This window comes from Struthio camelus, chromosome 2 (genome assembly GCF_040807025.1).
Source record: "Struthio camelus isolate bStrCam1 chromosome 2, bStrCam1.hap1, whole genome shotgun sequence".
Lineage (NCBI taxonomy): Eukaryota > Metazoa > Chordata > Aves > Struthioniformes > Struthionidae > Struthio > Struthio camelus.
The window spans coordinates 134,171,416-134,185,528 of NC_090943.1; the positions used below are offsets into that span (position 1 = coordinate 134,171,416).

The 14,113-nt window shown below is 38.8% G+C and overlaps 1 protein-coding gene across 2 annotated transcripts in view; it reads right to left on the reverse strand.

Annotated features, from left to right (window-relative positions):
- NKAIN3 (sodium/potassium transporting ATPase interacting 3) overlaps positions 1 to 14,113 on the reverse strand; it is a 370,926-nt gene that overhangs the window by 203,051 nt on the left and 153,762 nt on the right. The gene's annotated exons all lie outside the window — the stretch shown is intronic.

Consider the following 14,113-nt stretch of genomic DNA (forward strand, 5'->3'; position numbering starts at 1 on the left):
GTTAGGAGTCTTGCAGAGAATAGAAGCTAGGGGTAGAGGAAATATTACTTATCAGAACAGGTTTCATCGAAGTCATTCAATAAAGCCTATGGCAGAACTGGAATTAGAATAGTTCTTTGATTTATAATTCTAAGTTTTCCTTACGATATAGCCCAAAGTATCCAAACCTCTTCTTTCTGATTAAGAAATAGTCTTGTTAAAATAAAGGAGAGGCTTACAATAGGCCAATTCCCCTAAATGGTTGTGTGATTTGTCTGAGAAAGCTAGCATCAGATATGAAAGCAAGTAATATATGTGTGTGCAAATATCTAAATATACAGGATCTTAGGAGGTAGTTCATAAATAAATAGATAAAAATAAAAATAAATAAATAAAATTTATTCAAGGTCCCGAATTCTTTGGATACAGCTATGTATAAATAATTGTATAGAACTCATTCTGAAAGTCTGCTTAATCATATGTACAGTCTGTTTAGATTCAGAATTGTTGTCATGCCTGAACAATGGAAGTTTTATCAATAGTATGCATAGGAAAATCTTGATAATGTAGTGATAGGGAAGTAATTTGACCCTAAAACTCTTCCCCAAGGAAAATAACTAGATACAGCAGAGAGCTGCATGTGTGAGGATTGCAGGTCTAGATCTGAGGTACCAGACCTGGTACAGTGCCAGCAGTTGCAGTACCTCTGTCACTCAGCTAATCTACACTGGCCCCACATCCAGCACTGAATCGAGTCATCAGTTGTGAAACTCCTGCTCCTCTGGGAGAAATGGCTTGTGGCTTCTCATTCATGAGGAGAAAAAGCTAGCATCCCACGGGATCCAAACCCTTGGAGCTAGCCCCAGCAGCAAGGTAAGGAATCGGCATGGGAGGGAAGTGGAGACAGCTGTTTGGGCAGCTCATTCTGCTTGTTCAGACAATCACTACCATCCCCAAAACAGACAAAGCCAAACACCGAGATAAGGGCTGATCACAGCCACTTGCAACTCTGGGCAATTTCCTGTGCCCAAAGACAGCTTGGCCTGTTGGGTTTATTTGAGCCTGTTTGACAGACCAAATTCTGCCCCCAAATCAGACATTCTTACGGTGAGAACCAGTCATTACTGTACTGCTAAAGCCATAAATTACTACTAACCTGTTTTGCATTTTACCTCCAGCTTCTCTATCTGCACCGTGTGAACTACACCATTGACACCTCTATTTATTGTAAGACTTACATAGAATGCAATTTTGCAGGTACCTGCTAATTTTCTTTATTTGATATATTTTAGATTTGTATATTTGCTTTTATCTTATATCTACATGTTTTCAGAGACATTGTATAAATTGCATATTGCCAAATATGAATCTGGTAAGTTCAATATTGTCTAACTGAAGAAAGCTCTCAATTCAAACTCCTGCATTAGAAATAAAAGAATATTCTGAAATTAAGGAACTTTATATGTTCTCTATCTTCCAAAGGAAAGATTATCTTTTACTGATTAAATTACAATGCAGTGTTGACTGACTATTCAGAGAACAAGATATTTCACTGCTAACGTAGTATTTTCAAAGAACTTACCTATCTACTTTGGTGTGAGGAAATATTTACTTAATTGGGAAGTTCTTTTGATTCTTCAGATGCAATGATATCCTGAGACCATAAGGCAAGTACTCTAAACTACCATGTAACTTTTCCCCAAATATGTTTTATGTGAATGAGTAAAACATTGCAATTACCCTCATGTTACAAAATAAAGTTCATCTTGCCCAAAAGTATACCAAACATAATATGTTAGAGCTCTTTCCCTATTTTCCCTATTAAATTTACCCATTTTAAAATCTACTGCAATAAAGTTACTATTTTCTCAGTAGTCAAGAAAAAGTCTTTGCTCAGACTCAAGCTGATTTAAAAAAAAAAAAAGAAAGGAAAAGAACCCAAAATAACATAAACAATCCTAATTTAATACTTACAGAACTCTAAAAAATTTGTGGTGGAGGGGTTGGAGGAAAGAATCATTTATCTTCATTATTTATCTCTTCCCTACTTTTACATACCCTTATAAATTATGATTTTATGTTTCTATTTGATCATTGTTTAAATGTTTAGTAGCATGGCATTTATACGGCCGTTAGGAATACAGCCTTTGAAAATAGTATTCTTGGAAAATATCCCTGAGAAAATAGTTAAATTTTGAAAACGAGAGTTACCAATTAATTTACGTAACATTATTTTTGTAACAACACTTTAACTTCTTGCTCAAAATGTCACAGGGTGCCAAATGAAACAGATTACTAAACACTGAGAACATAATTTACTTATGAGCCCTTAAAAAATATTACATAACACTAGCTCTCTTCCAGAACCTCTTTGGCATTTCAAAATGTGGGAAAAAGCAACATCAAATCTTCAAAGTATTCTTCGGCTAATTCTTTCAAAAACCCTGAATGCAAGATGCATGGACATGCTCGTTTCAAAATGTCTGCCATTTCAATATTTACTGCCAGATATCCTCTCAAATCGTTACAGGAATGAAAAAAGTTTTATCATCCTTACCATTTTAGACACTCTCTCGTCTGCATGTTTGGATTTTTTTTTTTCCTAAGAATGCGGAAGAAATATTGACTGACCTCTTCTGCCACTTCTACATTTTTAAGAAATCTGACAATTCTGTCACTGGTCAAAAGACCCACACCATCGTTAGCATTCTTTTTGCTCCAAACGGATGTTAATATTAATTTTCATGTGTCTATTTCCATTGTCACAGATTTATTCCTTGCACTCTTTTGATGAGTCTCTCTTGCACTCTTACCAATTTGCTTGACAGTTCTAGCTTCAGATTTATACTCCTAAATACTGACCTCCCTTTTTCCTGATGTACTTTCACTTTCTTTTCAAGGATGTATACTTAAATGTTAACATTTATTATATTAGATTTAATATTGTCTGTATTAGCCCAAAGCTAAATGAAATAGGTTGTTTCCTACTAAATGACCTTCGTTTCCCATGCTTTAAGGAAAACTAAAGGGAAAAATTCTTTCTCAAGGCCTAAGATGTTTGCTCTGTGGTTTAGCCAAATTCCCACTAAGTTGTATAATGTGGTCACTACACAGCGGATATTTTTATATGGTGTACAAGTACAAAAAAAGGATGTGAAATCAAAAAAGAAAACTGGGTCATTTCTAGACTCATAGTCTTTTTCATTGTAAGTATATCAGAAATTTAGTTTCTAGACTTTTTGACATAAATGACAAATCCTTGCAGAATTCTTAAAACTATTCTTCTCTATGATTTTACAAAATCCCAAGAGCAATCAAGCAGAACATTACAAAGTTACTATGCTTCGGTCTTTCCTCTTTACTATCCCATCGCATCTTTTGAGCTAAACAAAAAAGGAAAAGATGGACTGAAAATATCCCCTTATATACAGATATTCCTTGCTCTTCCTTGCTGATGAGCTCCTTTATTTCCATATTAATGAAATGGCTACATCAGTATACCAATCAACAATCAATTGTGAACCAGGCTTTTGGCTGATACAAACTGCTTAAAGCCAGCAATAATTTTGGTCTTATATTTTCATATGGTCCTCATGACATAGTCATAGGGAAAAACTACAACCACTAACAAATCTCTGTAGAGTATAGGTATGTGAATGTAGAAAAGGACAGACAGAATGAATAATAAATAGTTGCTGTTAAAAATCATAATTAACTCAACGAGATGCACAATGACAGGTTTCAGGGTCATATTTCTGGATGTTACTGCTTCACTTTTTTGCTATTTCCTTAGAAATGCCTTAAAACGCCAGATGATATTTACTTAATCAAGTATCTGAATCCAGAGGCTCACATTTTAGGAAGAGAACAAATGAGTTGAAAGAAACATGTTAACAGTCAGAAGCCTGCATTTCAGAGGTATTATTCTTCACCTTAAATGAATTATGAAAAAGTTATAGGACCTTGCTTTTGATCTAGTATCTGTAAAAATATGATATGCAAATAACTCAGTCCTGTCACTACGTTATAAGTGAAACCAAAGCTAGTGATGAGATCATGGTAAAACATTTAATCCAGAGATCCAGACTATGTAAAGCCCTGCATCCAGACCCAGCTCATTTTTCATGAGGAGATGGCAAAACTCATTTATCCAAAGGTTAAGACATAGTGTATTTCAGTTAGTGAAAGACTTTGCTTTATAGAAAGACATAACCTGCACAAGCAATAAGAAACTGTATTCCAGCAAGCTCCACTACTAACTAGTTGCATGATAGTCTGTTCACACTCACTAAATACAAATTGAATCCATTGGCTTTCAATAGGATAATTATGGTTAAAGATTAACAAATGAAACTTCTCTTTCATAATTTCCTTTGATGCAAATAAGAAAGTTTTGTCAGCAGTGAAACCCCAGAGTAAAACCATTCTCAGGCAGCAAGATCAACCAAAATGAACTAAGTCCCCTCCTTATTCACAAGTCAATATTACTCTTAGCAATATTTTTCATGTGTAGAAATAAGAATGTGGAGTGATGATGAAGATGATGAAGAAAAGAGAATTTATGGTCACTGCAAAGGATCCTTTTGGAAAATGAGATACACATTTGCTAACAGTATTCACTACCCAAGTGTTGCGAATTGTTACATTTTGCCCTTTTGTCTCCTTAGAATTTGCTCATGCTAACTTTGGCATATTTATAATTCACATGTAAGAATGCTTTCACCAGTAAGCAACTTTAAAAATAACCAGCATTCATTATGAGGATCTGTGGCATAATTCTCAGCATACCACTCTTTATTACAGCTAACTGCTTTTTAGCTTGTAGCCAGAACTACAAAGCTGGTGCTGGTTGAAGAAATTAACAGGGGCTCATTTATCTTTTCCATGTAATGGTCTCAGTGAAGGTGGAGGTGACAGGGTAAAGAATTGCTATTGTGTGGGCTCTGATTTCAGAGAACTTTAAGTCTATGTGAATCCTGATGTGCACTTAATACATTTTTAATTTGACTGTATACACCACCAACTTGAACGGCTGTTAAATCTGAGTACACTGTGTGTTCTCTAGGGACCTGTGTTCCCTTTCAAAATGTCAAGATGTGCTTGGGAGAAAGCATGGAGCATTTTGAGCTTCATATAGAATGGGAAATATGCTCTTTAGAATAAAAGAGTATAAATATCATAGCTATTTTGAAAGCCTTTAACAAGAAAGCAAAACAACCTAAAAATCCTCAAGGCCTATTTTGGCAAGCTGTGGAGATGCCATTGTTACAGGGAAATTTTACACTATTACAATTACCGAATGCTGCATGGGTTAATTAGAATCTTTAGCGGTGAAAACAACAGATCCACTAAAGTTGAAGGTTAATCATATTTTCTTTTTGGTCCTGCTTCTTAAATGACTCCTATTGGGTCACATACTTTCAAGAAGTTAGTAAACCCTATTATGCCAGTGTTATTACTGAATTATTCCTTCAGTTAATCAATAATTAACTCTGGATCAAATAGGAGTATAAATCCAAAAAGAAAATGCCTCTTAACTTACATTAAAAATTTTGAAACAAGTTACTAATAAATAAGTATGTTTCCATGCCTGTAATGTTTCAGGTATAAAATATCTGCTTTTATGGCATCCTTTTCACACGGAAAAATCACCGAACTTTATTCATAATGAGATTGAGTATCATGTACAATAGAGGATGCTTTAAACCCTCATGGCATTATAATATAAACACAACGTGTAAATACAGGCATTTTCTGCACACATAGTTTAGAATTAGAGGTTAAGTGTTTTAGAAATGTGAGTAAGCTTTACTATCCCCATTCCACAAATGTGAGAAAACAATCAGGCCTACAACAACTACGAGCTCTGTTTTTACTTGAATTTCATATACGTGCAAAGAGATAAAAATTAAATCTTTGCATAGCTTTGGGTGATAATGACTCCAAATACACAACAAGCAAACGAGGACTTGCATGCTATGGATCAAATAAGGAGTGAGTGATGTGAAAGATTTAACAGTTAAACCAAGCACCTGAGTAAGCGGGCGTTTATGTTAGGTTTCCTATACTGATGTTCCATAGTTTACTACAGACAGAGGTAAGCAGCTGATTACTATGCCCCAAGAGCAAGAGGAAGCTGGTAAGCAATTATTTGAATTGTGGTACGAGGCATAATGCCTCCCAGGGCTATTTGTAGGTTGATGCAATTTACATACCATTGTTTGCTCAAGATTGCACTTAAAAAACACGATTTATCCAAGGTAATCCTGATGTGCATAAGCAGACAGATTTGAAATAGTACAAGGTTTCCTGTCCCATAGTCTCGTTAGTCTCAGCTTTCAGAGCCATTCTAAGCCTTTGTTAGGCTTAGAATATGGAATATGGATAGTCTTCTCCTTCAAATTAAAATATTAGCTGAATGAATGCTTTTGTTTCTGGAGTGCTAGTGGAAGATAAAATGAAATGTGCATGTCTGACTGCTATGGAAGGGAAGGAATGGAGCGAGTCTCTGATTTCCATATATGAGTCTGGAGACAGAGTAAAATGCAAAGTTGAATCTTGTTTCTGAAAAATGACTTTCCTTTTTTTTTCTTTTTGAAACACCATAAGGTTTCCCATAAATCTGTTCCCCTATTCCTTCCAAGATGGAAGCTGTTCTGGCTCCCCAATTCCTCATCAGCTAACACTCAGAAAAGACAGGAAAGGGACTGGATGGGCACAGAGGCAGGTAGGCAGAAGTTATTTCTACATAATAACAGGCAGTTGAACCAAAATCTGTAGTTGGGATATGTATGTACAGAACAAGTTCTGTGATAAATGAAAAATTGATGGTGGGATGGTTTGTATATAGACAAATATTTATCTCTATAAAGATAGGTAAATAGCTGAAAATTGTAGAAAGGATACATATGTAAGCAATACGAAGATATCTTTTATAAACTCTAGTGTACATTTTCCTTTGGAGATTATAAGACTACTGTGAGTTAAGGGTACAATTTAGAGAACTGTGTAACTTTAGAAAGAAAGGTTTGTAAGCAAATCTGAGTCACAGAAACAAGCTAAAATAAATGATAACAGGTGGTCTGAGACTTATATAGCGCCAGCCTTACAAGGCATTAAAAGTGAACACTCTTCAGGGGCCCACAGGTATCAGGCTCATTTGTCTCTCACAAAAGTGTCACATGCTGCACATGTCTTGCTTTAAAGATAGCCCACATTTTTGATTTTTGGGAAGCTAAACAGTAAATCTTCCATTTCCTGTGATTATTCAGCAGCGGTACTAAAAAAGAAATGTCTTTCCACTGCAGCAATGAAAAGGTCACCCTGGTTTTACTCTAACACTGTGGCAAATTGGTAATAACTCCTTGAAATGCAAAGGAGTTAGGCATGCTTAAAACAATGTAAATGAGAGAAGAATTAAATCCTGGGAGACAGATCCTTTCCTAGTGTAAATATCGTAGCTCTGTTAAGTCAGCTGTGTTATGATAATCCACTACGAGTGAGGATTTGCTTCTGTATTTCTTTTCCTCCGTAATATAAACAAATTGTATCTTATGCATTCCATTTTTGAGAGTAATCGCTATGAAAAAAACTCTTTTAAAATATTCTACTCTTTTACTGACATTTGATTTAGGGAATTAGATGCTCTAAAGGAAAATACACGGAGGGCAAAAGGGTAAGAGGGGGGAGGAAGACTCAGAATTATTCTCTCTTCAGCATCCTTTCTCTTGCTCTCAAAAGCCCAAACTTCATTTCTGATCTGTTCATAGTTCAGGTGTGTTTTTGAAATTATTCTTTCCTGCTAAGAAATTATTTCTTTCTGTTCTTAGAAACATATAAAACTTTATTACAAAGGCTGCTTCCTTAAGTTTAGCCTTTAAAGCGAAATTAGATTACCTACATAGGTTCATAGTCTGTTGCAAAATGAACTTTTCCTTCTTCTGACTCTGTCAATGAATCTTGCATGAACCGTGTCTTAGTTAAAATCACATATTTTTGTTCATTCTTTTTTTATTTTATTATCAACATATCTGATTTGCTTTAAATTCCATGGGCATTACATGGAAATTGTTTTGACAGTGCAGCTCCTCAATACAGGCTCTGCTGACAGACTGGCCATTTCAGCTAATTAGGATTTAAACTGAATTCAGTCTCATTTCCATTCCTCAGGGTTGTTATCTTGTAGACCATCTTGAATGTTAAGCCCCAAGTCAAGGAAATTGTATCTGAATAATGTCCTGAAACAAGTACATTGTAAATACCAGATAACTATTTCAAGCCAAGAGAAGTTTCAGAATGTTTGTTTTGGTCTAAGGCTAGACAATATTTCAGCAAAGCATACCATTCAAATACTACAGCATTGTTTATTATACAGGTACACTAATGACTGGGTTGTCTCCCATGAAATACAATGGGTAATGGTTATTTACTGAAGGAATCTAAATGATCTTAAAACATTTTACATTTGCTGCTTGCTGGATCTTGAACGCTGACTGGATAACAAAGTCAACATTTTCCTGTAAACTTTGTTCTTCATACTCTAGAATAGAAGCAGGATGTGAGCATGTACACACCTGTACTAAAGCATTGGATATGGTTTAAAAATGGTTGTCAGGACTCTACTCCCCATAACTGAGTAGCAAGCAGAAGGACAACTAAGGTGTTCATAGAAATCTAGGGCTGGTGTTTCGGGAGTGGTTCACAATAATTTAATGCCTGGGAATGCGTTCAGGCATCCTGCAGGATTTCTAAAAGCAGCTGTCTGCATATTTAGAAATCTACACACCTTTGAAGACATCGCCTCCAGTGGCTTTGCACAATAACTGTAAATTTCTAGAGGCAATTCTGAAACTTGAATTCTTGCTGACTAGGTAACATATTATAGCCAGAAAGTCAAGAGATTTCCTTGGTTTAGATTAGATTTCCTACGTTTAATAAGAATATTAGAACCTGAGGCTGTTTCCCCTCACTCGTGGCACTGTAAGGTTTAATGATGTCAGTGAAGTCAAGGAACTCATTCAGTATTTAGCATCTTGGACCCCTTTTAAATCGTTTATTATGAAGTCTACCTTGGACTAGACTTTAGAAGAAAGTCAGAAGTATTGTATAATACCATTGTATTATAAACTGTGCTAGGCTGCATTTGTGTTCATTACTGTAGGATTTAATCAATACATAGAAAATGCCTGATTTCAGCTAATTTCAAATCTTTTGTGCATTCAGTTCTTGGAGTCTCATTCAATATACCAGTTGTGTTTCACATTTATGGACTATTTGTCAGTGCTTCATTTGCGGTCTGTGGCTCTTTCCCAGATGAAATAATCAGCTGTGGTGGTGCTGTGATATTCCCTGGGGAGCTCAAATCCATTCCTCTGTAATAAGCCAATGGGAACAGCTTCTGCATCATTAAATTCCAATTTCACTCTCCAATTTAACCCTTCAAAAGAAGGCTTAAGTAAGTACTCAAGAGAAACTTATTGCTAACCCTCTTTGGAGAAGTGAATTTCATTCCATTACGATTACCTTTTACCGCATGTCTCTACAGTTTTTTTGACTAATGGAAGCATCATTCCAAGTACAGATCTCTAGATAACATTGTTAAACAATTTTTTCTTCTTTTTAATAATAACTTGGTACAAGAGGTCGTTTCCTTTTTACTGTTTAAGAAAGAATTTAAGACTCTTAGAACTGTAAAGAACTTGCTAATATCTTTTCCTATTACATTAATGTTTTCATACAAAGTGCACCTGTCATATTTGCAACAAAGTATAAATATAAAAGCAACTCCAAGCTCTGCCACTTCATAACATTTTAGCTAAAGACTGCTGCAACAAAATAATTTATTAATTCTACTGACAAACTACAAGAAAACATATATTAAAGTATTTCACTCAAAATGCAAAAGTAACAGATTTTTCTTTTTTTTTTTTTTCCTTTTAGTAAGGTCTGAAGGACACAGATTGATCTGGATTGATCTGGATCAATTTTTTACTTATATTCAACTTTTTAATAGCAAGTGAAAAATAGAGAAGGAATCATTATCATCACAAGAAAAAATATCAAAGAATATTCTAAAATCCATAATTCTAGCTGACTGTAACAGTGTGCTTGCTTTTTCTTCCTCTGCTCCTTTTATTTTTCTGGCATTGACACATATTCTTTTATGGCATGATTAGAAAGAAATGTTGGCTGATGAAAGAGTTATTACCATATATTGTATGTGTCCTGTGAAATAAGCATTTCACAGGCATGATAGCATAGTCTTAAAAAAATGCATTTTTTTTAGATACATTCTTAAAAATTGCAGATGTCAAAATGCCAGTATAATCAGATGGGACCGGATACAAAGTAGGCATATATCCCATCTACTTGCCTAAGAAGCTGCAGCAGAGATCTTTATTACCATTTCAATTGTAGCTGAAATTCATTTCAGTGCAGACAAATTGTGGAAGCATCTGTGCAGCACTTAAGTTCTGTTTCAGGATCTTAAGTGAGTCTTACTGCTAAGGCCTCTCTATTTGGGTCATTTTCACCATGAACGGGAAACACTTTGTATAAATCAACATACGGCAGTACAGACATATCAGAGAGGTTTACAGTGATGAGTCTGACAAGAAAAATATTTCTGAAACCAGCCTAAACACTTGAATAAAGTACTTTGTGTTAAGAACCGCTATTACTATTCCAGCGGCATAAACATCCAGTGCGCATATATACACAGAAAATGATTAGAAATCATTCTGATGGAGCAGAGCAGCAGCCAACCTTGCTATTCACATGACCTGTTTTGTTTTGCCAAGAATGTCTCTCATGCATACAAACAAAACTATACACTGTGTTCAAGTCTACTTTGAGAACACAAATAAAAACAATATATAGGTACTCATATTGGCCAAGCACTGCCTAGTTTCCCCTAATGCTATCCTAAATAAAATATAAAGCATTATTTTAAAAAATATATAGTGAGCTTCTAGGCTAAAAAATACCATAAATAGACACCATTATAAGAAAAGCACAACTGTAACAGTTTGCATAAATCACAGAATCACAGAATGGCTGAGGTTGGAAGGGACCTCTGGAGGTCATCTAGTCCAACCTCTCTGCTCAAGCAACCTGTTCCAGTGCTCAGTCACCCTCACAGGAAAGAAGTTTCTCCTCATGTTCAGATGGAACTTCCTGTGTTTCAATTTGTGCCCACTGCCTGTTGTCCTATCGCTGGGCACCACAGAGAAGAGTCTGGCCCTATTCTTTTGACAACTTCCCTTCAGATACTTGTACACATTGACAAGATCCCCCCCGAGCCTTCTCTTCTATGGCTAAACAGGCCCAGCTCTCTCAGCCTTTCCTCATATGAGAGATGCTCCAGTCCCTTCATTATCTTAGCAGCCCTCTTGTTGAACTTCAGGAGGTTCCTCTCTGCCCATCTCTCCAGCCTCTCCAGGTCCCTCTGAATGGCAGCACAGCCCTCTGGTGTATCAGCCACTCCTCCCGGTTTTGTACCATTGGCAAACTTGCTGAGGAGGCACTCTGTGCCTTCATCCAGGTCACTGATCATTAAGTTAAACAAGACTGGACCCAGGACTGACCCCAGGGGACACCGCTAGCTACAGGCCTCCAACTAGACTGTGTGCCACTGACCACAACCCTCTGAGCCCTGCCATCCAGCCAGTTCTCAATCCACCTCACTGTCCACTCATCCAGCCCACGCTTCCTGAGCTTGCCTCTGAGGATGTGATGGGAGACAGTGTCCAAAGCCTTGCTGAAGTCCAGGTAGACAACATCCACTGCTCTCCCCTCCTCTACCCAGCCAGTTGTTCCGTCATAGAAGGCTATTAGATTGGTCAAGCACAGCTACCCCTTTGGTGAATCCATGCTGACTACTCTTGACCACCTTCTTGTCCTCCACATGCTTCGAGATGGCCTCCAGCATGAGCTGTTCCATCCCCTTTCCAGGGATGGGGGTGAGGCTGACAGGCCTGTAGTTTCCTGGCTCCTCCTCCTTGCCCTTTTGGAAGACTGAGGCGACACTGGCTTTCTTCCAGTCCTCAGGCACCTCTCCTGATCTCCAGGACCTTTCAAAGAGGATGGAGAGTGGCCTAGCGATAACATCCGCCAGCTCCCTCAGCACTCGTGGGTGCATCCCATCAGGGCCCATGGACTAGTGGATGTCAAGTTTGCTTAAGTGATCTCTAACCCGTTCCTCCTTGACCAAGGGAAAGTCTTCCTTTCTCCAGATGCTCTCTCTTGTCCCCAGGGTCTGGGATTCCTGAGGACTGGCCTTAGCAGTAAAGACTGAAGCAAAGAAGGCATTCAGTAACTCTGCCTTCTCTATATCCTTCATCACCAGCACACCCACTCCATTCAGCAGCAGGCCCATGTTTTCCCTAGTCTTCCTTTTGCTATTGATGTATTTGAAGAATCCCTTCTTGTTGTCCCTGACATCCCTTGCCAGATTTAATTCCAAGTTGGCCTCAGCCTTCCTTGTTGCATCCCTGCACACTCTGACAATGTCCCTATATTCATCCCAAGTGGCCTGTCCCCTTTTCCACATTCTGTAGACTTCCTCCTTCTGCTGGAGTTTTGCCAGGAGTTACTTGTTCATCCATGCAGGTCTCCTGCCCGCTTTGCTGGACTTCTTACTCACAGGGATGCAACCATCTTGAGCCTAAAGGAGGTGATACTTGAATATTAACCAGCTCTCCTGGACCCCTCTTTCTTCTAGGGCCCTACCCCATGAGATTCCCCTAAGCCGGTCCCTGAAGAGGCCAAAGTTAGCTCTCCTGAAGTCCAGCGTTGCAATCCTACTCATTGCCCTGCTCCCTCCTCGTAGGATCCTGAACTCCACCATCTCACGGTCACTGCAGCCAAGGCTGCCCCCAACCTTCACATCTCCAACTAGACCTTCTTTGTTTGTTAGTACAAGGTCCAGCAGCACACCTTTCCTTGCTGGCTTCTCCACGACCTGCGTCAAAAACTCATTCTCAATGCTCTGCAGGAACCTCTGTGACTGTTTGTGCCTAGCTGTGCCCTCTTCCCAACAGATGTCAGGGTGGTTGACGTCTCCCATAATGAGAACTAGGGCCTGTGATTGTGAGGCTACTTCCAGCTGTCTGTAGAAGGCCTCATCAACTTCCTCTTCCTGATCAGGTGGCCTGTAGTAAACACCCACAACAGTGTCACCCCTACTTATTAGCCTGCCCTTTAATCCTTACCCATAGGCTCTCAACTTGCTCTTCATCCACCCCTAAGCAGAGCTCCATACATTCTAGTTGCTCCCTCACATAAAGGGCAACTCCACCACCTCACCTTCCTGGCCTGTCTTTCCTAAAAAGCACATAACCATCCATGACAGCATTCCAGTCATGCAAGCTGTCCCACCATGTCTCTGTCACTGCAATGAGATCATGGCCCTGCGACCGCACACAGATCTCTAATTCTTCCTGTTTATTCCCCATGCTGCGTGTATTGGTGTACAGGCATTTCAGAGAACCAATCAAGCATGAAGATTTCCCAGGAGAGCTGCAAGAGGATCCTCCACAGTCAAGTCCCGTGCGCGCTTCTTCAGCTGCATGCACCTGCTGGAGGCATCTCGACTTCAGCAGCATTTTGCTGACTACTCTGTCTCTATAACTCTCCCCTTCCCCCATCTTGCCTAGTTTAAAGCCCTCCTTACCAGGCTGGCCAACCTGTTGGCAAAGACACGTGTGCCCTGCTTAGTGAAGTGGATCCCATCGCTCCTCATCAGCTATTGATCTTCAAACAGGGTCCCATGGTCATAGAAACCCTGTTGCCAACACCAATGGCACAGCCAGTTGTTAACCTGGAAAATCCGTCTGCTCCCCCTCTCATCCCCCTTGACCCTCACAGACAGGATTGGGGAGAAAATGGCCTGGGATCTCAGACCCTTGGCCACCATCCCCAGAGCTCTGAAGTCCTGTTTGATGGTTTCCAGTTTGCCCTTGGTGTCATTAGTGCCCATATGGAAGAGCAGCAGAGGGTAATAGTCTGAAGCGTGGACAAGCCTTGGCAGTCTTTCTGTGACATGCCATGTTTGAGTCCCTGGCAGGCAGCAAACCTCTCTAGACAAGAGGTCAGGTCGGCAGATAGAAGCCTCTGTCCCCGGCAGCAGGGAGTC